Here is a 24,569-nt window from a genome sequence, read left to right as displayed (position 1 = left end):
AGTTTCCAGGTGTATTAGGCATCGTTATCTCTTTCCATGCCCTATTTACACATTTTGAATAAAAAAAGAGAGGCCAAGGATTTTTTTCAATTGCAAAATAAAGTAAAACTCTTCTGAAACCATTAGAGAACTAACAGAAGGGAGTTTTAGCATAAATCCAGAAGGAAAATTTTGATTTTTGTTTTCCTACTACAACAATTGCACATAGTTTGTAGGAAACAGTGTTTACTATTTTACATTAAATTTTCTTTTTTGAAGTTCTGCAGTTATTGCATTGAATATAATTTATGTCTTTTCTCATTTATTTTACTAAAGGTAAATATGCAGATCAAAGTCAATTTGCAAATGCATTCACCGCATACCTTTCAATTTTGGTCCTCTCTCTTCTGGATCAATTATGAAAACTTTTCAATCTAACTTGTGGTCACATGATGTGGTGAGGAATATTATGGGGATCACGTGATATGGTGAGAGGGTGAGGATAAAGTTCCTAGTCACTCTGGAGGCCATTTCTGCATCTAATTCCATCCTGTACATTTTGTTAGCTAGATTTCCCCTGAAACAATCTCCCTGTTGGAACTAGTGTATGGACAGATTCCTTAACAAGATGAATGGAAACAATAGCCTCCAAGCCTTCCAAAAAGGATAAGGACTGATAAAGATCTAGAGAAGATAAGATGGTGGATGCTTCTCATGCACCTCAAGCCCTGAGGGTAGACAAATCTGTTATAACAAAGATGACATATGAATATAAGACATAAAAATAACTACACTGGTTCAGATTGATGGTCTATCTGACCCAGTATCCTGCTTCCAACAGTGACCAATTCAGATCACTAGTGGCAAAAAGTAGCAAGATTCCATGTTACCGATCACAGGGATTAGTAGTGGCTTTTCCCATGTCTAACTTAATAACAGATTAACTTTTCCTCCAGGAATTCACCCAAACCTTTTTTAAATCCAGCTACATTAACTGTTTTTACCACTTGTTCCAGCAAAGAGGTCCACAGCTTACCTATACATTGAGTGAAAAGATATATCTGCTTTAAATATGCTACTTTGTAACTTCATGAAGTGCCCCGTAGTCTTTTTGAAACACTAAACAATTCATATTTATCATAGATCTCTATCATATCTCCCCTCAGTCGTATACGAGAAGAGGCTAAAGAGGTTACGGCTCTTCAACTTGGAGCCTCTTCTCGTATGAGAGTTGTTCTGTCCCCTTAATCATTTTGGTCACCCTTCCCCCTACTTTTTCCAGTTCAACTATGTATTGTTTGAGATGCTGTGACCAAAATTGCACGCAATATCCAAGGTGCAGTCTCACCATGAAGTGATACAGAGGAATTGTGATATTCTTTGGTTTATTTTTTATCCTTTCTTAATAATTCCTAACATTCTGTTTGCTTTTTTTTTTTGCTATTTCTGCATGCTAAGCAGAATATTTCAATGTATTGTCCACGATGACACCTAGAAATATTCATTGGATACCCAGGGCTGAAGCTAAATGCAACAACCCAAACTATACCCCAAAACAATATACACTACAACCCCCAAAAAACAACTGATTTTCATTAATGCAAAACCAGTAGAAACATAGCTACCATTCCATCTATCTACTAAAAAGTACCCCCTCTCTCTAGGACCCCAATCATAATAACAATTGTAATACAGTATATGACAGCAGATACATACCTCAACAGTCCATCCAGTCTGCCCAACATTCACACTCATTATCAATTCATAGCTAAACCAATAATGAATATAGTATAAAATACTTGATCCTGGTCTCTCTTTGCAATTTCTGGGACATACACCATAGAAGTCTGCCTGTCACTGCCCTTATGTTCCAACTACTAGAGTTACTGTCAAGTGTCAAGTGTCATGGATTTGATATACCACCTTTATGTGGTACAATCAAAGCAGTTTACATTTATTATACAGTATGTAAGGTACTTCCTTTGTCCCTAGTGGGCTTACAATCTATTGAAAGATAGACATTATCAAAGTCTCTCTCCAGATACTGGATCACTTGGCAATGCTGCATAAGAAGGGCTCGCACTTAACCGCATTAAAAAAAAAGCCCACTCCAAGCTATCCCAATCTGTCTTGTCATATACAGGACACTTGGCTCTGTCCTCACATTCCAGCTCATGGAACTGCCATCACAGCCTTCTCTAGCCCATCCTAAGCTGTCTTGCCATATACAGGACACAGACCATAGAAGTCTGCCTAGCACTGGCCTTGGTTTTTCACGATTGGACTCAACATCTAAGCATCACTTGACAAATCACACACATGCATCTGTTTATTTTGTTTTTATGCCATCCATTTTCTAATTAGGGATCTTTTGTGTTCATCCCATGCCTTTATGAATTCCATCATCATTTTTGTCTTCACCACCAACCTCGGGAGGCCATTCTAGGCACTACCAAATTCTGAGTACTGGTGGAAAGCCCGGCACATGCGATTTAACTGGGCAGGAACCTCTCTTCCCAAATTAAATCACTTTGAACATTGATCCCATAGCTTTTACGCTCTTAAATATAGATGGATTGTTAGCATAAAAACCAATCTTCAATCAAAAATTGAGGACAAATTTAGGAGTTCAGTTGTTTTTGAATATTGGGCCCTAAATGTTCAGTTAGGGTCACCTAAGATTAGTCCCCAAATATGCCAACATTTGAATCGCATAAAAATATGCATAGTCTCATCATCACATATAGGACTAGATTCAGTAAATGGTGTACAACTTTGGCCGCTCTGAGTTGGGTGCTGTTTATGGAATAGTGCATAATGTTGGGATCAGCACTCAAATTTGGCTGCGAGGATTTACACCAACTGAAACCTGGTGTAAGTCCTCACACATAATAGTGCATGCATCTTTAGTGAATGTCCCTGACCTGCCCATGCTCCTCCCATGGCCAAGCATGCATTTTTATAGAATAGCACCTAGCTAGATTTGCACGTAATTGAAAATTGTTAATTAACGCTAATGATTGATTGTTAGCACCCAATTATTGGCATCAATTGTCCCTCAATTAAATTGGGCATGCACTCAAATTTGCACACTCAACTTTGAGCGCCATGTATAGAATCCGGGGGATATAAATCAGTTTACATATGTATTCTGGCATATAGATGCAGAAAAACCTTCATAAAGTTACCTCTTAAACTAGCGGGATAAATATGACTGAATTTGCAGGACAGATTTTAAATTAAAAGTTAAACAGCCTTTTTTTTAAGTCTGCACAATCCAACTTTATACTCAAATACAACAAAAGACCCATATATTTGATATTTTAACATTGTGTTATTCCCTGTGATTTTATCTTATTTTATCTGAAGGTTTGAAATATGCATATTAGCAGCATGCAGATTCCATTATTACAATCCTGAAACTCAAATGGAGGGATATAGGGGTTGATTCTATAAGTGAGTACTTCCATATAGGTGCCCCAAAGCTGCATGATGAGATTCTATTCCATAACAGCATCTGGATGCCCAGATTTCATTTTAGAATATTAATGTAGCCTGGAATAGGCTCACCTTACATTAACACTCCTGCAGTTGCAGCAAGCATAGATCAGCCATAACTGTTGTCATGTAAATGCTGTAGGAAAATACCAACCTTACAGTATTCAGTGAGTTACATTGGTAAGTGGGAGCCCGGCCCATGTCCTGTCCTTGTTTCTCCCAAGTATACACTCTCTTGCAATGCTATGCCACTTACACACACCCTTACAGAATAGCACTTAAGCACCCCGTTAGCACTTTCATGAGTAAGCGTATACTCACATGCATAAAAGCTAATATTAAGTACATTTATGTATGTAACACTCTTCCCTCTAAGCCGAGTGGAAGTCCTCCAACTTCATTGCTATCAGTGGGAGGTGATGCTTAAATACTGTGATTTCAATTGCTAGGTATAGGCAGGTTTCCTGGAGTTCTACAGAGCATGCCTATTGAAAATGTGATATTGCAACAGTGCCCCAACTGTTAGGGCAGTAGGTTGAGGACTCCTGATCAGCTTAGAGGGAAAAGTGGTGCGTAAGGGCTACATAAATGTTGGAACCCAGTTATAGAATTGTCCTGCTAATCATATGATAATCTGATGGGCCTGATAATCATAAAAGGCTGAACTCCAAAATTTATGCTCCTAAGTTAGGCTCCTAAATTCATCCAGACTTAAGGTGCCTATGGGGGTCTTTTACAAAGCATCGGTAAGCATAATGTGGGCTTACTGAACGCTAAATCAGGACTACTGCCGGCCCGTGGCTTGCGTGGCGGTAATCAGGCATCACTGTGCGCTGCCCAGTTACTGCCAGGTTCCCACAGGAGCCCTTATCGCCACCTCAATGGGTGGCGGTAAGGGCACCCCACTGCATGGCCAAACGGTAAGAGTTTTCTTACTACATGGCTAAGTCTGGGGACTTTTTATCTGCTGCGGTAAAAAGGGCCCAGGCACATGGTAAAAATGGCCCCTTCTCCTAGCACAGGGCCCTTTTCCCCTCAGCTTGGTAAAAGGACCCCTACATTTCCAGCTGAAAATTTATCTTAAATTTGGAGCTTTAAATTTATGCTTATAAATTTAGGTCTGATACTCATTTGTATAGATTTTTGAGCCTACTGCCACTCTAAATCCGCCCCTGCTGCCACCCTCTTTTACGTTTCTAAATTTAGGAAATTAACCACCCCTAATGATGTTGAGCCTGCAGCGGTCAGCATTTGTGGAAGTAATGACTGCCCACACACTCAATGAAATGTAAGGCTGCTGGAACCCACACATACAATGAGGCACAAGGCTGCTGGAACCCACACACACAATGAAATGTAAGGATGCTAGAACCCACACACAATGAAGCATAAAGCTGCTGGAACCCACACACACAATGAAGCACAAAGCTTGGAGCCTCTTCTCGTATGAGAGTTGTTCCGTCCCCTTAATCATTTTGGTTGCCACACACACAGGCAACGTAGCTGGAACCCTTCTCACTCAGGCAACATAACTGGAACCTACTCACACAGGCAACGTGACTGAAACCCACTCATACAGACAACGTAGCTGGAACCCACGCGCACAAACATACCTGGATCCCACTCACACAGACAATGTAGCTGGAACCCACTCACTCAGGCAACATAGCTGGAACCCACTTACAAGGCATGTAGCTGGAATCTACTCACACAGACAGCGTAGCTGGACAGGAAACCAGAGGAACAAGAGTGGGAATGGCATCTCAGGATCCACAAAAAGCAGAATGCAGCAGGACAGCTTCAACACAAGAGCACCAGAGTAGGTCCCATGAAGGACAGCTCCTCCTGCTGCACGTTGGCAGCATGATGCAGACATGGAGTCATAGTAGGACCTTGATAAACCCATTACACTTAACACTGGTTAATTGTGGCTATTAACCCATGTTAAGTGTAAAAATGTAATGATTTTCTTTAGTAAACATGCCCCATAGTGCTTGTGAATATAACATAGGTATGTAACAATTAGACTTACATTTTCAAGTTTTAAATTTAAGATCAGTTTTGAATAATGGACCCCAATACAAGGTTCCTACTTATATTTGTACCTGTGTACCTTCTAGCTAATTTTGAAAGGAAATCTATACCTGGAGTGTTGATTAGTAGGGGAAAATTATCTGGGTAATATTCAGCTGAGGGTGGCTGCAGTTAAATTAGACCAGGATATTTAACTGTGGGCCATGTTTGGGAACCAGCATTGAATATCTGGGTATGACCAGACTTGTGCTGGTTGCCAGGACTTATGTGGGTCCAAGTTGATATTCAGCTCAGACCAGCATAAGACACTTATGAATACTAGCTGGGACCTGCATAAGGGGATCTCAAAGATTCACCCCCCCCCCCCCCCCACACACACACACACACATTTTGACCTCCAAACAGCCCAGCCCCCTCTTGACCCTTCCCTTGATCAGAAGCTGACTCCTCTCACAACCCTCCCTGATCAAGAGCAACGCTCCCTCCCAGACTCCCCACTAAACAAGAGGAGCACCTCTTCTTGGACCCTCCCAACCAAGATGGCATTCCCTTCTGACCCCCTCCCTCCAAAGAGCTGATGTATAGATACACAGAAACAGAACAAAATGAAGGCAGATAAAGATTATGTATCCTATGTAGTCTGTCCGTCCATACCATCTATTATCCCTGCCTTTCTTTTAGAGATCCTATGTACTTCTCCCTATCTTTCTTGAATTGAGATAGTCTTCTTCTCCACCACCTCCACCAGGAGGACATTCCACACATTCATCACCCTTTCCATGAAGACATATTTCCTTAGGTTACTTCTGGGTCTGTCCCCTTTTCCCTTCACCTTATGCCCCTTCATTCCAAATCTTCTTTCAATGGCTTCCTGTGCATTTTTGCTATGGAAGTGCACTATTTAAACATCTCTATCATATCTCCCTTCTCCTGCCTTGTTTTCAAAGTATACGATATTGAGATCTTTAAGTCTGCCTCCATAAGCTTTATGACAAAGACCACTGACCATTTTAGCAGCTACCTCCTGAACTGACTCCATCCTGTTTATATCTTTTTGAAGGTGCGATGTCCAGAGTGCACAATATTGTAAATGAGGTTTCACCAGAGACTTATATAGAGGTGTTTTCATCTCCTTTTTCCTGCTGGCCATTCCTCTCTCTATGCACTTAAGCATTCCTCTGGATTTTGCTGCTGCCTTTTCACACCCAAGTCCCACTCCTCTTTCATGCACAGGAGTACTTCACCCTCTGAACTGTACAATTCCCTCGGGTTTTGTAGCCCAAATGCATGACCTTGCATTTTTTTTTTTTTTTGCATTAAATCTTAGCTGCCTCATTCTAGACCATTCTTCAAGCTTTGTTTTGCCATCAGAAGAGTCTACCCTACTGCAGATTGTGGTATCATCGTCAAAGAAGCAAACCTTACCAGAAGGCCTGTCCACAATATCGCTTACAAAAATGTTAAAAAGAACCGAGCCAACAACTGATCCTTGAAGCACATCACTTGTAACAATCCCACAAAAGAACAACCCTCCTGAAGCCCCCCTCCTCCTGCAGACCCCACCTCCTCCTGGGCCTACCTGAACTGTCTCTGGTGGTCTAGCAGGGTGGTCCATGCAGGAGTGATCCCCACTCACTCTTGCCCTTGGTGAATCTGGGTTCAAAATGGCTGCTGCAAACTCCAGTGGCAGTCTCACAGTGCTGCCATTTTCATGGTGCTGCCAATTTATTTTAAAATACCATTATGGCTATGATGGCTTAGCTGGAAATGGTTTGGGGGAGTTCTCTCTCATTTTCCTAAAAACGCTTTTGATTGATGTATTTCTTTTTCTTATTTGCTTTTATTCAATTGACGAATTTCTGTTCCTTATCTTTAATGAGGTGATTATTGATTATAAACTGCTCTGTTGGACTAATTTGCCTTAAATACAGTATATCAAATAATAAATTATACTAAACTAAACTAAGCTATTTGTTTTAAAATTAAAGCACATCTCAGGTGATCACCCTGGGCTCCAAACTTTAAGGGACTTAGGGGTCTATTTACTAAGCCACGCTAGTGGTTTCCGTGTGGCATTGCTCACATAGCCCATTCAAAGTGAATGGACAGTGTGTCGGCACTAGCACACAGCCAGCCACACTAGCATCTTAGTAAACCGCAGCAAAAGGTTTTTTTTGGAAGGAGTGAATTTCTTGTAGCGAAGTGCCAGAATTTATATTTTAACACTTAGCTATATTCCTAATGTCCCTGAGAAATTTTTAAAAGGACCATGATGCATCTCTCTCATTGAGATTTCATAGACATAAGATCAAAAGAATAGCCATACTGGGTCAGACCAAAGGTTCATCTAGCCCAGTATCCTGTTTCCAGCAATGGTCAATCCAGGTCACAAGTACCTGGCAGAAACCCAATTAGTAGCAACATTCCATGCTACCAATCCCAGGATAAGCAGTGGTTTCCCCATGTCTGCCTCAATAGCAGACTGTGAACATTTCCTCCAGGAACTTGTCCAAACCTTTTTTAAACCCAGATGCACTAACCACTATTACCACATCCTCCGGCAGCGAGTTCCAGAACTTAACTATTATTTGAGTGACAAAATAGTTCCTCCTATTTGTTTTAAAAGTATGTCCATGCAATTTCATTGAGTGCCCTCTGGTCTTTGTACTTTTTTCAATTAGCACCATACAAAATTGAAATGGAAAATGTCTGAGTTGCTTATGAATGAATAAGTAAATGAGAGGTCCCAAATGACTCTTTTGCCCAGAACCCTAATAATCCTAAGGCTACCCACTGCTGTTTTGTAGGGTTAATTCTAAAATTATAAGTGAATGTAAAACTACTCACAAAACAATCTAACCTTCTTAACTGATTAAAAAAATTCTAATCCTCGAAGTTCTTAGAAGAGCTTTGAAGTAAAAGACTGAAACCCATTCCTTCTGCTTAGTTTGAAAAATTTCCTAGACTCTAATCTAAGTTTAGGCTACATTACTATGTCTGCATTGTGAGCAATGGATTAGTTACTTGAACTTTACCCCAGTCAGGACTTTGTAGTACTTATAAATCTTGAATCTATCTATGTTCACCTTAAATTAGCCTTGCAAAAAAACATTCTCGCAGCTTCAGCTGTCTGCCTTAGGGATTCTGGGCTGCTTGCCACGCAGGAGCTGAAATACTGATTAATTATCTTCATTTCTTTAAAAAAAAAACATATAAAAAAAAAATAAAATCATGTTTATGCCTTTTACTTCATAAAACAGCTGCCTTAGATGGTTGAATGTTGAGTGCCAGTGGGTGAATATTGTAATGAAGGAAGACACTGGAAACCTGCACAGTCCTTTTCACCATTATACCGTGTAACTCCATGAAAGACTTGGGCAGCTGCCAAGCAACCATGCCAAGACACAACAGATTTTTCAATTTTCCAGCAAATAGAAACAAAATCCTGGTTTTCAGAAGGTGCACAAAGCAAACACTTTGACAATATGGTTCTGATTACTGGCAAGAATGTTTTTACTGCGCTGGTACCCTGCACTTTCAAGATGTTTCTTTCCTACAAAAAGAATTCCTTTCTGTAAAGCCAACTGTCTGTTGTTTTTTTTCGAAGCAACTTAATATCAAACACACAAATAAAAGTTTGAACATATGGAAACCTTCATTCAGGATCTTATATATATATATACGGAGTTCAGTTTATTTTTTAAGCTGTAATGCTTTGCAGATGAAGATAGATAAAGGAAGACAGCTTTTATAAGTAATGGCTTCGGACAGTAATGACCCTCTTCTTAGTACTTGTGTTTCAAAGGTCTGGTGGATTTTAAATAGGCTGTTAATAAAAACTGCATATTTTAAGATTTATGTTGTATACTTTTTATTTTATCTACTACTATGAAACACGCAGCTATGGAATGCTCTACCTACAGACCTGAAAGCTATTGACGAAATAATTAACCTCCGCAAATCTCTGAAGACTCATCTCTTCCAAAAGGCCTACGAGGAAAATACATAGCCTACAAAACTACTTCAACAATCCACACAGTTACCGCAGCTCACCTCTAACTTACCTAACACTTTCCGTCTATCCTCCCTTACCTAATCTTTAAACAGTAATAATTGTACTTGTTATCATGAAACGACTATGCCTATCTTCTCTTACTAACATTCAAACTATAAGAATTGTACCTGTTATCATGAAATGATTATGTCATAACCACACTCTGCAAGCCACTTTGAGCCTGCAAATAGGTGGGAAAAGGTGGGATACAAATGCAATAAATAAATAAATAAATAGTATATATTTGTTAGAGAGTCATAATGTATAGTTTTTATTTTAAGTAGTGTGTTCCAAACTGTCCTAGGTGTACACCTTAAAGAATTTGTGATTTTATTTTATTCAACATATATATTTTAGCTTTTTTCTCATGTTATAACTGAATCAGCTATGACTGTTCCTGCTGTTTGCTGAGGTGTTATTACAAATTCCTTTCCTTTTTTATTAACTCGCCCAGACTTACTATTTGCTGTCTCCCACATTTAATTTGGGAACCTAATTTTTTTGTCTTAATGGAATAGATGTTACAAATCATAAATAAACCTCTTTAATCTTTCTACATCTGTTCACTGAAAGTGTTCCTTTCTGGAGGATTAGAAAGGCACAATGAGGATAGCTTTTGAGGCTGAAGTGAGAAGCAATGAAATATTTCACATGTCATTCTGTGAAAGTGGGTAAGAGAGCAATGCTGTGCCAAATTCAATAGAGATTCTCCAATCAAGTTCTTTTTCATATATCACCAGATTACCTTTTTAAGCTAAAATAGCAGCAAGAAACTATCAGTATCTGGAGAAAAGGACCAATGCACTAAAACTTTGTGTTCAGTATGTATTTGGACTAACAACCAATACGTTAACGGGGGAATTCTGTATAGGTCACCCAAATTTAGGCACCAGAATGATCCACTCTATCCCCTAAATCTATAAAAGTCACCAAAAATTGTGTGCGCAGATTTGTGCATGTGCCCACTTTGTGCATGCTATTTAATTGAATAATGAGCTAATTAGTGTCGATAATTGGCTTTTTAACAGCAATTATTGGCACTAATTATATTTAATTGGTATTTACATGTGTAAATTTAGGCAGGGGATCCACGCCTAAAATTTACACATAATCTGAGAAAGGGGTTCATTGTTATAGAATAAGGGGGCTTCAACGGCGAGGAGGTATTTAAAAAAGATGGATGGGAGCGGGAGGGCACAGTGGGGGCGAAGGGCAATCGCTGGGCATGTTTGGGAGCAGGAGGGGAGGTAAGCATGGCGCCCTCCTGCCATGCTTACCTCCTGCAATGGAGCCGGCTCGCCCCGAACAACAACCGGCTCGCAAGAGTTGTCAAAATTTAACAAGCGGCTCTTGCGAGCCGGAGCGAGCCGGCTCCAGCACACCACTGGCCTGGGCCCTCCTAGGCCCACCCTTGGCTCCGCCACTGTACCGCAGTGTGCTGTGAGGTGTCCTGCAGTAATTTTTCCATGTGCACGCGCTACTCATGTGCTAAAAAAATAAAATTATTCTTTGGCACACGAGAGAGTCTGGGGTGGAGAGTGGGTGTGTTCTGAACTGATTGGATAGCACAGCTACATTGCTGTGTGCTAATCAATTAGTGTATACTTATCACTTAATGAGAGGCAGAAGGGGCTCACACAATAATGGCAAATTTAGCACATGGGCTAAATTTCAGCCATTTTCCTCTAGCAGTAAAAATGGACAGCGCACAGGAATGACTCACATAGAAGCACGCTCAGGTCACTTTCTACTGCTGTTTGCTAAAAGGGCCCCTATATCATTGATATCCCTTAGCTGCCTCTTTGGTGGTGGGGAGGTGATACATTGCCTACTATTGATGACTGGGTGGGTTTGATGAGGGTCTAGGGTTTGGGTTGTCAGTGGGGGTTCAAGTTGCGATTCAGAGGATTGGGCTGGTTTGTCACAAGCTTTTTTGTTTGTTTGTTTGTTTGGCTGGTTGGTTGTATGAGTCAATAGCTATAGACACCTCTTAATTAATAAAATTGTCTTGCAATAAAAATGTATACTAACAAAATGAAAGAAAATTAACATGTATAAAAGCAAAAGAAAACGAAGTGAAATAAGCTGCAAAGGATACAGGAAACTAAATGCAAACCCCTAAAAATTTTGTTGTCAGTGCTGTCGTTGTCTGTCCAAAGACAACTGCAGGCCGTCTGAGGTTTCAGTTTGAACCACTGTGAGTGTGCTATTGCTGCCCCATAGAGGGATGCACGGTCATGTACTGTTATCCTTCTGACTCAGAGCTAGTAGATTTTCCTCACTGGATATAAGATAAATATGCCAGAGCTGGCTTCAGCAACGGATGATGCCAGTGTTCTCCCCTTTGGAAGACATCCGAGTAGGATTGTTAACTGGTTCCAGATTTTCTGGTCCTGGTTTTATCTCACTGCCTGCATGAAATGTCAGTATTGATTTAACAAAACCAAAAAGCAGGAAGTCCAACCAATTGTAAAAGCAATAACAACAAAACCAATTTAGAAATGTTTCAAATGAGATCATAGTAATATACTCACAACTATTAGGATTAACCACCGTTATACATTCCAAATGACTAACTAGAATAAGCACTTATATAGTTAATCGCCATTAAAATGTTACCTACAAATTACGACTATAGTATATATAATAAAGAACAATGGGCCAGACTCTATAAAAGGGAAAGAGGGATGGGATTTGATATACTGCCTTTCTGAAGAGTTTACATATTATATATAGGTACTTTATTTTGTACTTGGGGAAATAAAGAGCTGTGAGCTGCCCACATGAAGCTGTAGTGGGAATTGAACCTGGCTCCCCAGGTTCTCACGCCACTGCTCTAACCATTAGGCTACTCCTCAACAGCACATACCCTTTATAAAATTGTGGTTAGTGCCGATTCCCACACCCTAACTTTGTACGCCAGATCTGTGCCTGCTGAAACCTTGTGTAAATGCTGGTGCAACTTTTTGGAATGTCCCTGACACACCTGTGCCCCTCCCATGACTGTGCCCCCTTTTGAGATACACTCTATGGGGTGTAGGCACCCAGCATTATAGAATTGTGCAAGCTAAAATGCACATGCCTAATTGGTGCCAATTAACATCAATAATTGGTTGCTAGCATCCAGTGACTGATGGTTAAGAGCTTGTTAGCCAATCAAGTTGCGCATGCATCTCAACAGCGCACCCAAATCTGGGCACCATATATATAGAATCTGGGGCAGTATGCTTATCAAGGTATAATGGACTCCAGTGACTTAAAAATATTTTAAGAGCAATTGTATAAGCTGGCATCTAATAGTGTACCAAGAGGTCCTTTTACTAAGCTTCAATAAAAGGAGGCCTGTGCTAGTGTCAGTGCGTGTTTTTGATGTGTACTGAGACCCCCTTATACTGCAGCAGGTAAAAGGCTGTCTTTTTTGTCAAAAAGAAATGGACATGTGACAAGTGAACCACTTGCCACATGGCCATTTTGGGAGGGAGCACTTACCGCCACCCATTGGGGTGGCAGTAAGGGCTCCTGCGTTAACCCAGCGGTATCCAGGCAGCGTGCGGTGCTGTCCGATTATTGCCGGGTAAGCACCAGCGCTACAAAACTAGAAAATATTCTTGTAGGGCTGGAAATGGCATGCGCTGGGGGTGGGAACTACTGCCAGGCTCCTGCGGTAGCCCGGTGGTAGTTCCAGATTGGCATGCGGCAAGCCTGTTGCCACACACCAACCCTTTAGTAAGAGGGGCCCTCTAGTTTATAGAATAATAGCCCTTGTGCATATGATTGATGCCACTAATTGGCAATAATGCATGTAAGTACTAGGTGATGTTCTATAAAGGGTCCGGCCTATACTCAAAGCGAGTTAACTGGCTAGGAATGGCTGCTGACCTGTTAACTTGCTTATCAGCGGCTATCAGGTCATTTTCAGCTACACTTAACTGGTTATTGTTGCTGAAAATGACTGCTTAGTGCCAAACTGCAAACCGTCTATGTCGGGGATGTTTCAGGGGCGGAGTCCAGTTAGCTCCCAAAATTTAGAGGTAATCAGCTAATGTTAGCGCATAAATAGTTGCCCTATCATTATGTGCTAACACATGGCCGGTTAGCTCTGAATATTGAGGGGTCCTTTTACTAAGCTGTGGCAAAAAAGTGGCCTGTGGTAATGTGGGCATGTGTTTTTGGTGCACGCCGGGCAGGGGTGTGCTGGTAAATTTTTAACAACAGGTTCTCTATCCGAGCATAGCCGGCCCTGAAATTTGGGGGGAGGGGGAATACATGCCTCTCTCTCCCCTCCCTTGTGCAGGCACGCTAGGCATACCTTTGCTGAGCCTCACCAGCCAATAAATGGACTGCCACCATTCTCTGCTGCTTGTTTCTGGCTCTGAGCAGCATGATGGAACCTTCTTGCGCTTGCATGAAAAGTCCCAGCCTGATGCTCAGTCAGAAACAAGGAGCAGAGAGCAGCAGCAGTCTATTTACTTGGCTGCTGGGGCCAGCATCACTGCCAGCAGAGTAAAAGAGAATTCAGGAGGGGGCCCAATCCCACATTTTGGGAGTCAGTTGTTAAAGTAGCCATAGGGAGGCCTACTTTAACAACCGGCTCCCAAAATTCTTAAAAACTTAACAAACGGCTCTCGCGAGCCTGTGAGAGCCCGCTCCAGCACACCACTGATGCCGGGCCAGTTTTTACCGTGTATGGGAAAAAGGGCTTTTTTTCAATGGGCTGGGAAAAGATCCTAAGGTTAAAATTGAAACTAGTGTGTGCCTATTTAAAGCCTGAGGCCTTAATGCCACCCATAGATCTAGCAGTAAGGGCTCACACACTATATGCGTGGTGACTGGTAGCCACTTGTCAACTGCTGTTTAACACCAGAAATGCTGTGCAAGGTAGGAAATACAAAATAATTTGTCCCAGCAGTATGGGTGTGCACCAAATCCAAAATTACCACTAGGGGTGCATGCTATCCTGGCATTAGTCTCATTTTGGTGTGTGCTGCACGCGTGTGGAGCCTACCACGCCTTTTTTAAAAGGGCCTCTGAGTTAACTAGGCATGCGTCAACTTTCTTTTAAAAAGTGGATATTCAATGCTAGTGATCAGATATGGCCCTGCATTGACTATCCAGGTTCAACGCCAGCAGCAGACGTTAATAGCACTGCCCGCCACCGGCTTAATATCAAGGGAAATGTGTCTAAATCACTTAGTACACAATGGTCGAGGGCATACATATGGGTGGAACATGGATGTGTCATGGGCATGTTGCCAAGTGACATGCACGATTTTTAGAATACTCTCAATTACACGTGTTGCATGGCACACTTAGGTGTGCCTATTTACACCAGCCATTGACCTGTAATAAGAAGGCATACGATTGACTGGCAAAAGTACATATGAGAATGGAGTGGATACAGCACCGTTCATGGAAGAGAGTGAGGGGCATAATCGAACGCGCACGCCCATCTCCATGGGCGTCTGTGTCTGAAAACGGGTATGTGAAGAGGCGGGACAGACTGTATTATCGAAAACGATGGGCGTCCATCTTTCGTTTTGAAAATACGGTTTGGACGGACCAAATGCCATGGAGTTGGTCCTTTCTGAGATGGGCGGGTAAACGTCCTAATCCAAGCCATTTGGTCATGGGAGGGACGAATGCACAACACTACCACAGCTCTTAGGGGTGAAGGGGGCAACTACATGTGGGTACAGTGGGTTTTAGAGGCCTCCCATTTACCACCACAAATCTTACAGGTGGGGGGGATGGGCTTGGGTCTGCCTGCCTGAAGTGCACTGCAGTACCCACTAAAAGTGCTCCAGGGACAGGACTTGTTGCTGCTGTATAACCTTGGCACAGCAGTTCACACCTGAAGACTAATCTCACTGAAAACGTCCTTTATTTGAATAAGCACCTTTGCTCACAGTTAACTGCAGATCAGAGGTTGTGCCCCACCGGCAACGAGTCTCGCTGGTACTGAGATTAGCAGTAGGTCCGAGCTGGCAGAATGATGTACAATGCCCTCTTTCAGCAATATTCAAGGTAAGAACTAAGTGCTGTAACGTGGCTAACACATGAAAGGGATCTAAAACTGTCTTGCACAAATGGCCACTACCTCATGGACTACCGGAAACAAAACAGGGCACACTCTGACCCTGTAAGCAGAGGGAAAAGCACCATGGGAGTAGAGCCTACCAACTACCAACATCATGAGCATTTAACACAAGCTAGTGGAATCACGGAGCCCAATACTCTACACCCACCACAATGCATTGCTGATGTGACTCTACAGTGCCCTTAACAGAAAAGGTGTCACACTCACCCAAGACCCACATCAGAACCAGGGAAAGGCTGTCAGAGGATAGAACACATTCTGCTGTCATGGAGGTGGGTACGACAATAGAGGCTGGCATACAGGCTGGGAAAAAAAGTTTGTAAAGTGTTTTTTTTTTTTGTGGGAGGGAGTTAGTGACCACTGGGGGAGTCAGGGGAGGTGATCCCCGATTCCCTCCGGTGGTCATCTGGTCAGTTGGAGCACTTTTTTGGGACTTGGACCTGAAAAAAAGGGTCCAAATAAAGCGGACCAAATTCTCGTCAAAAATGCCCTTCTTCTTTCGAATGTGATCTTTGTTTGTCTCCGTGACGGACTGCAGTTGAGGACACCAAAAATCGGGTTTCGATTATACCGATTTGGGCGCCCATGGGAAACGGACGCCCATCTCCTGATTTGGGTCGAAATATGGGCGTCTTTCTCTTTTGAAAATAAGCTGGACTGTGTATGAACAACTTGAAAATCTAAAGGTGGACAAAACCATGGGACTGGATGGGATCCACCCCAGGATATTGAGGGAGCTCAGAGAGGTTCTGGCGGGTCCTCTTAAAGATTTATTTAATAAATCCTTGGAGACGGGAGAGGCTCCGTGGGATTGGAGAACAGCGTATGTGGTCCCTCTTCACAAAAGTGGTGATAGGGAAGAAACTGGAAACTACAGGCTGGTAAGCCTCACTTCGGTTATTGGAAAAGTAATGGAAGCGATGCTGAAGGAAAGGATAGTGAATTTCCTGGAAGCCAATAAGTTGCAAGATACGAGACAACATGGTTTTACCAAAGGTAAATCGTGCCAAACGAATCTCATTGAATTCTTTGACTGGATGACCGGAGAATTGAATCATGGACGTGCTATAGACGTAATCTACTTGTATTTCAGAAAAGCTTTTGACACGGTTCCCCACAGGAGGCTCTTGAATAAACTTGACAGGCTGAAGATAGGACACGATGTGGTGAACTGGATTAGGAACTGGTTGACGGACAGATGCCAGAGGGTGGTGGTTAATGGAATTCACTCGGATGAGGGAAAGGTGAGTAGTGGAGTGCCTCAGGGATCGGTGCTGGGGCCGATTCTGTTCAATATATTTGTGAGTGACATTGCCCAGTTGGGTTGGGAGGGTGGGATTGCTGAATCTTTATTGAATTATAAAGAACAAAGATGGATTTTTCAACTCCATGCGTTGCAACATCAGGGGTTGAATTCTGAAGTGGACTGGTGGTCGCTAATCTGATTGGTAGCCTCAAGGAACATGTAGCCCTATCAGAATTCGAGTTTGATATTCAGCTATGACCTATTTAAATTGCAGTGGCTGATTAAGACACCGCAGCCATTTTTTCTGTATATGCAGGAGCGAATACAGAGATGGTAAGATCGTAATGTGCTACGTTTTAACGAATAAATTTATGTATAGCTAAATAATATATTATCTTTCTCTTCAGCGTGTCTCTTCCCTAAAGAAGATTATCGAAACCTGGCAGAGGTTTGAGCTGCGAGAAAAATTGCTGCTGATAGTCGCTCTAAGTTAAGTAATATTAACAAGACATACTTTAGTATACTAAAGTTTGTAATAAGATATAATAAGATTGAAGATATTTATTCAAGAAGAAGGAGATTTAAAGTGACATAGAGAAGAAATTTGTAGTATAAGGAAAAAAAATTTGGGAAAAAAAGAAAAACAAAAATGATGATACAGGAAAGATCACGGATTGATTAATGAGGATGTGAGCCACACCATTATCAGCTTGGGGCATAGTTCCCGGATTGTGGAAGCAATGGAAAATCTGAATCCCCATTTAACAGACTCATGCTCTGGTTGATTGTGAATGTTAGCTACATTGCGATAATAGTATACTGATGAATGTATGAGACTAGACAGTGTTTGGGATATTTCTAGAACGATATATTGAATTGGTCCCCACACTATAAGTATAAGGTCTAATTAAATAGATTCCTCAATATAGTATAGCATAGCATAGCATTCCAAATTTGAGCAGTCTTGAAAGAGAAAGAGCTCTCAAATATTTTTTCTGATTCGGACACCCTTACAGGAGGGAAAACAAAGGCAAGCAACAATCTGCTGAACGAAAGGTCCTCTGGCTAGATATAGGACTAGGGGGAAAGAGATGAAGCTACAATAGTAGTAAATTTAAAACAAATTGGAGAAAATATTTCTTCACTCAATGTGTAATTAAACTCTGGAATTTGTTTATTTATTTATTTGTTACATTTGTATCCCACATTTCCCTACCTATTTGCAGGCTCAATGTGGCTTACATAGTGCTGGAGAGATGTTTATAGGCTCCGGGGTAAACAAATACAAAGAGATGTTGTTGCCAGAGAATGTAGTAAAAGCGGTTAACTTAGCAGGGTTTAAAAAAGGTTTGGATAGCTTCCTAAAAGAAAAGTCCATAGACCATTATTAAAATGGACTCGGGGAAAATCCACTGCTTATTTCTAGAACAAGTAGCATAAAATGTATTGTATTGTTTTGGGATCTTGCAGGTACTTGTGGCCTGGATTGGCTACTGTTGGAAACAGGATGCTGGGCTTGATGGACCTTCAGTCTGTCCCAGTATGGCAATACATATGCACTTATGTAGTTCAAATGAGATAAATAAACTGGAGCTGCTCCATAAATGATTTTAAAAATTAAATATGACCATTTAAATTCTAAACAAGCATGACTTGAAAACCAATGAAGTTTCCTGAACAAAGGCGTAGCATGATCAAATTTCTTCAATTTAAAAATTCCATGTAGTAGTATGCACAGGTATACTCTCTGCACATACTTTTACATATGTGCCTGTCTGCTTATTTTAAAATAGCATATTTCTTTGCCTAAAATGCTGTTTTACCTGCAAAAATGGCCTATAAAATTATCCCCATTGTGTACAACAGATAATGCAGAGAAAATGCACAAAGCAAATCCAATGGAAGTGTAATTATTCGAACCTATTGTTGGGAACAGTTGCTACAGAAAACAAGGCAGAAAAGATTCAAAGGACAGAAATGGAAGTGCATAGTGTGATGTTTCTGAGAGGTAGGGCTCCCAACACAAAGCCCATGGCAAATAATTTTGAGGGGAAGGATCAACAAAAGAGATTTTAATATATGGTATTTCTGCTGTAATTTGGACCTCATTTGCAAATCTGCACCTATTATGACGCACTTGGCCTATTATGACACAAAAACAATTTTACTTCTTTAATAAATGTATTAACAATGAATAGACTCAACTATTGTAATAGCCCTTATTGTGATCTACCAGAAAAACAGTTGAAGAGGTTAAAATTGCTTCAAAATATGACAGTACACTTATCGACAAGAACTATTTTGCCTATTCTTAAAGACCTGCATTGGTTGCCCACTAAGTTTAGAATACATTTTTAAATTCTTTGAATCACTTCTAAATCTTTGTACCACTGTGATTAGTCCAAAGTGTTACTGAACTATTTCTCTTTTCATGTTCCACCGAGACCAGCCTTCACTACAGTTATGAATAAACATTCCCAACCAAATCAGGATAATAAGCATTAAATTTCAACATTTTTATTGATGACAAATGACAAAACAGAATATAGGCAGTAACCACAAAATATGCATGCCCGTCATCAACACTTTATCCTTGTTGGACTGCCCTCATCCACACCCCCCCCCCCCAAGAAGCATAACACAACAACATATCAAACAAAACATTTCTTTAATCTAACACCCCTCACCCCCACCCCCCCTTGTCAGATAATAAGCATTACATTATGAGCCATTTCAGGTTACGTATCTATTGCCGAACGAAGAGTTAATATATATGTATTGGGGAATATGCACCAGCTTTTCACTGAGAGCTTGTAGTGCGAACAAATTATGAATGAAGCATGATCTACTGAATTTTCACCACTTCAGTTTTCAGGCTTGCGGGCAGTATATAAAATTATACATGTAAAATGATTTTTATAAAATTACCCGTGGAGTTATGCATGCAATAGAATATCTAGTGACAAGAAGGCACATAATTTTACATAACCTTCATAAAGATATGTTCAGAGACAGAGTTTTGGTGGAGTATGAACAGATTTGCAATTTACATGCATTGTTCATAAAATATGCACACACTTTTTCCTTGATTCTATAAAGGTCGCCAAAAATTGTGCGTGCAAATTTAGGTGCATTCCCAATTTGTGTGTGCAATTTAATAGAATAATGAGGCAATTAGTGCCAACAATTGGCTTTTTAACAAGCAATTATTGGCATTAATTAGATTTAATTGGGACTTACCCACATAAAGTTAGGCACAGGATCTGCACCTAAAATTTACATGTGGTCAAAAAAAAGGGTGTGCAGAAATAGGTGAGTCATGGGCATTTCAAAGTGGATCAGTGGCTTGGTTTTGAGTTACATGCATAATTGTAGAATAACAGTATTCCGCATGTACATTCAGGGGCAGGCATTTGCCTCACATTTTCTTTTGTGCAAATGGCCATGTCTAAATTTAACCAAAAAAAGAAGAGTAGTGTAGTCAACATGACACTTCCAAAGCAGACACAAGAACAATGTAGATGTTTCAAAGTCTTGAAACATCTACGTTGTTCTCCTGTCTTCTTCAGAAGTGTCAATTTGACTATACTACTCTTTTTTTGGTTGGGTTGTACTTGTAATGTTTTGAGTTCTTCCACTTTTGTTTACTTTTTTCATGCCTAAATTTACGCATGACCTCTCCACTTAAGCATTAACTCTATAAACTGCTCCAAATTTTAGGCATGGCTTATAGAATTCTGTTTGTGTGGGGTTCTTTCGGGACAAATTTTTAGGTGCCATATATAGAGTCTAGCCCTTTATGTATAAGCCTTTATGTCTACTCCTGAGCAGGTGTAAATATCCATGGATTTAATATAGGTGCAGCTTCTGCCATTGGCTCCCTAGTAATTAACAAGACACATAGGTATACATGTGTCTTTATCCAATAGCCTCAAAATAGCACCTATTTGGCATTAAAATATAGACAGTCTCTAAGGTGGCAATTCTATAAAAAGGTGCCATTTTGTGTGTGGCAAAATCAATATCAGGTCACCCAAAAGCTGGGAATGCCCTGAGCTGTACTGTATAATGGCAAATCAGGTGTTCACATATGCAGCGTATCTCATACATGCATGTTCCTGAAAAGGAGTGGGACCAGTAACCAAGCACACAGGATATATTCTTTTTTTATTTTTTCCAAAATTCATTTACAAGATTTATCTTGACCTAGAAAAACAGAAAGTAACAATTTATGGGCAAAAAAAAAAAGAACAAATCAAAAATAGGAAAACTCTTAGCTGTCTTTAGACCACAAATAGGGGTGAGAAAGCGATAACAGAAATTGAAGGAGATCATTAGGAAAACTATTTTTCACCAACTTTAAGCATTAACATGCTCACAATAACTCTGCTATCTATTTAATCTACTAACACAAGCCTACTCCCTATATTATCTTTTTCATATCTAGGAAGGCTCTTAATTGGTCAGGGACAAAAAAAAACATACTTGGTTTTCCCCAATCTAACCAAGCATTAGCAAACGTAAGCCAGAAAACATGAGGCACCTCAGTTTTTTGTCTCTTCTCTCATAGCCAAAACAAAACTTTCCTTCTATCTTGTGTAGACTTTATTTCATCGGAATATAATCATATTTTTTGTCCACAAAACATTTCATGAGAATGCCTAAAATAGTCTTGCACAAGAGACCAACAAAGTGGCCCTTTGAATAGCCTCTGTAATAGAATATTCTGCCCAAGAAGGATGGGTTAGGCAGCCATATTAGTTGGAGATTCAATAATTAGGCATATAGGAGGCCATTCTATATATGGCACCTAAAAAATCGGTGTTGAATCAGTTCCGACTAAGCGTGTTCTATAATCGGTGCCTAGATTTAGGTGCAAATTATAGAATATGCTTAGTTCACATTTCAGCGCCTAAATTTATGCACATTCATTTACACCAATGAAAACTTGGTGTAAATCCCTGCACGTAGATTTAAGCACACTAGGCCATATTCTATAACTAGGCACGTAAATTTTGGAATGTCTATGAAACACCCATTTCCCTGCCCATAACCATGCCCCTTTTTGCCTGCACACGTTAGAAGTTCAGCACACATCGTTACAGAGACTTTGAGGGACTTTCTGCACTAATCAGGGACTCATGAGAGAGAGACTCCTGGAAAAAAATTTAAAACCCATGAGATAGGAGGAAATGTTCTGTTGTGGATTAGGAATTGATTGATGGATAGAAAACAGAAGGTAGGGTTAAATGGCCAATTCTTTTAGTAGAGGAAGGTGAATAAGGGAATGCCCTATGAATCTGTACTGGGACCAGAGCTATTTTACATATTTATTAATGATCTGGAAATGGGAACAACAAGTGAGATGATTAAATTTGCAGATGATATAAAACTATTCAAAGTTGTGAAAACGCATGCAGATTGTGAAAAATTGCAGGAAGACCTTAGAAAGCTGGAAGACTGGACATCCAAAAGACAGATGAGATTTAATGTGCACAAGTGCAAAATGATGCACATTGAGAAGAATAATCCAAATCATAGTTATTTGATCCTAGGTTCCACCCTAGGAGTCAGCACCCAAGAAAAAGATTTAGGTGTAATTGTGAACAAAACACTGAAATCTTTTGCCCAGTGTATGCTGGTGGCCAAAAAAATCAAACTGAATACTTGGAATTATTATGAAAGGGATAGAAAATAAGGCAATGAATATTATAATGCCTCTGTATCTCTCCATGGTGTGACCACACCTTGATTACTGTATGCAATTATTGTCATTTTATCTTTAAAAAACATAGCAGACAGAAAAAGTTCAAAGAACAGTGACCAAAATGATTAAGGGGATGGAACTCCTCTCATATGAAGAAAGACTTAAAAGGTTAGGACTCTTCAGCTTGGAAAAGAGACAGCTAAGGGGGGCTATAATAGAGATCTAGAAAATTCTGAGTGGTGTAGAATGGGTAAACATAAATTAATTTTTTTACTCTTCCAAAAAGTATAAAGTTTAGGGGACACTCAAGGAAGTTACATGATACTACATTTAAAATTAACAGGAGGAAATATTTTTCACTCAATGAATAGTTACGCTCTGGAACTCATTGCCAGAGGATGTAGTATCAGTGATTTGTTTATCTGGATTTAAAAAAGGTTTAGACAAGTTCCTGGAGGAAAAGCCCATAGTCTGCTATTGAGATAGACATAGGGGAGGCCATTGCTTGTTCCTGGGAATCAGTAGCATGAATCTTTCTACAATTTGGGATTATGTCAGGTACTTGTGTCCTGAATTGGCAATTGTTGGAAGCAAGATACTGGGCTAAATAAACCATTGGTCTGACCCAGTATGTTCTAAGATAGCAGATATATTTCTAACATCAAGTTGGGCCTCTTGCTCCAGTCCACTTTGTCTCCCCTTTGGTATGTTTTTAAGAAATAGGTAAATAATATATTTTATTCAACAGAGGAATAGCTTCAGCAGAACATTTTAGAACTTCAATCAAATATATTGTAAAAAGATCTAATGGAGGAATACTAAGGGTTTCTGAAAGTTTAACACCCAAAGATTGAGCCTTCTATTAAAGTTTTCAATCTGCTCAATCCTTTTATGTATTGTTATCTTTTCCCGTGAAACAGCAGCTTAAACTCCTGGAGATCTTTTACATTCACTCAAATTTGCTCCAGTTCATTAGTAAAATCTTGTTTAACCAAGCCCACCGTTTTAGCCAGCTGATCAACTTTTCCCACAAAAGTTGTTAACTTGGCTGAAGATCGGGTAACCATTGTATCCAATTTATACAATGCCAGTAGAGTCAAGAGTTACTGCCATGGAAGCCTCAGAAAAACGTATTGCTTCTTTGCTTGTTTGTTCACACTGCCCTCCACTCGAATTGATGCCCTCAACAGAGTCTGTAGACGCAGCAACTTCAGCAGTGTGCGACTATCCACCTAGCTCTGAGAAGGATATGGAACACAACAGGCAGAAAACTCTGCCTTGGTCAGAACGTTGGGATCATGCCTCCATCTTGGCCACTCCCCCAGGATGTATTCTATAAACCTTGAGCTTACTAATGTTGCATAAGAGATACACCCAAAGATATACCTACTAACATGGTAGTGCTTATCCTGGAGCAGTTTTTGGTCCATTGTGCTGCTTGTTGGTGTCTCAGGGTGTGATCAGCTCTCATTCTTCCTCTAACTAGCTACCTACCTCTTTGCCATCACGAAACCTTCAAACTTCCCCATTCATATCCATTCTGCTTCATTTTGTCCCTTTCTATCAAACACCCTCTCCAACCCTCTTAAAATCTGCCTTCCTTCCCCCTTCTCCAACCCTCTAAAAGACACTATTTGGCCCCTCTGCCCCATTTTTCTGTGGAATATCCTGGTGCAAGTGGTGGTGAGTACTCAGTATTACTGGTGGTAGGTACCCGTTTCAAATTTCATTTAATATTTGCTATATTTCTCATTAGCAAACTATCTAAGCGGTGTTCATAGTCCTATAAAGAATGTATATATAGAAAAGGAAGTTAAAATGCATTAGTACAGTACATATTTTAAAAAAGAGTAGTGTGTTACAGTGGTTGGCGGTCCCACACCCAAGCCCCCAAAAGCCAATAATATAAAGAGCCAGGATAAATTGGTAATTAAAGGGAGTCCTTTTACCATGC

The sequence above is a fragment of the Microcaecilia unicolor genome, chromosome 10 (assembly GCF_901765095.1).
Source record: "Microcaecilia unicolor chromosome 10, aMicUni1.1, whole genome shotgun sequence".
Classification (NCBI taxonomy): Eukaryota; Metazoa; Chordata; class Amphibia; order Gymnophiona; family Siphonopidae; genus Microcaecilia; species Microcaecilia unicolor.
This window is presented reverse-complemented; position numbering follows the sequence as displayed.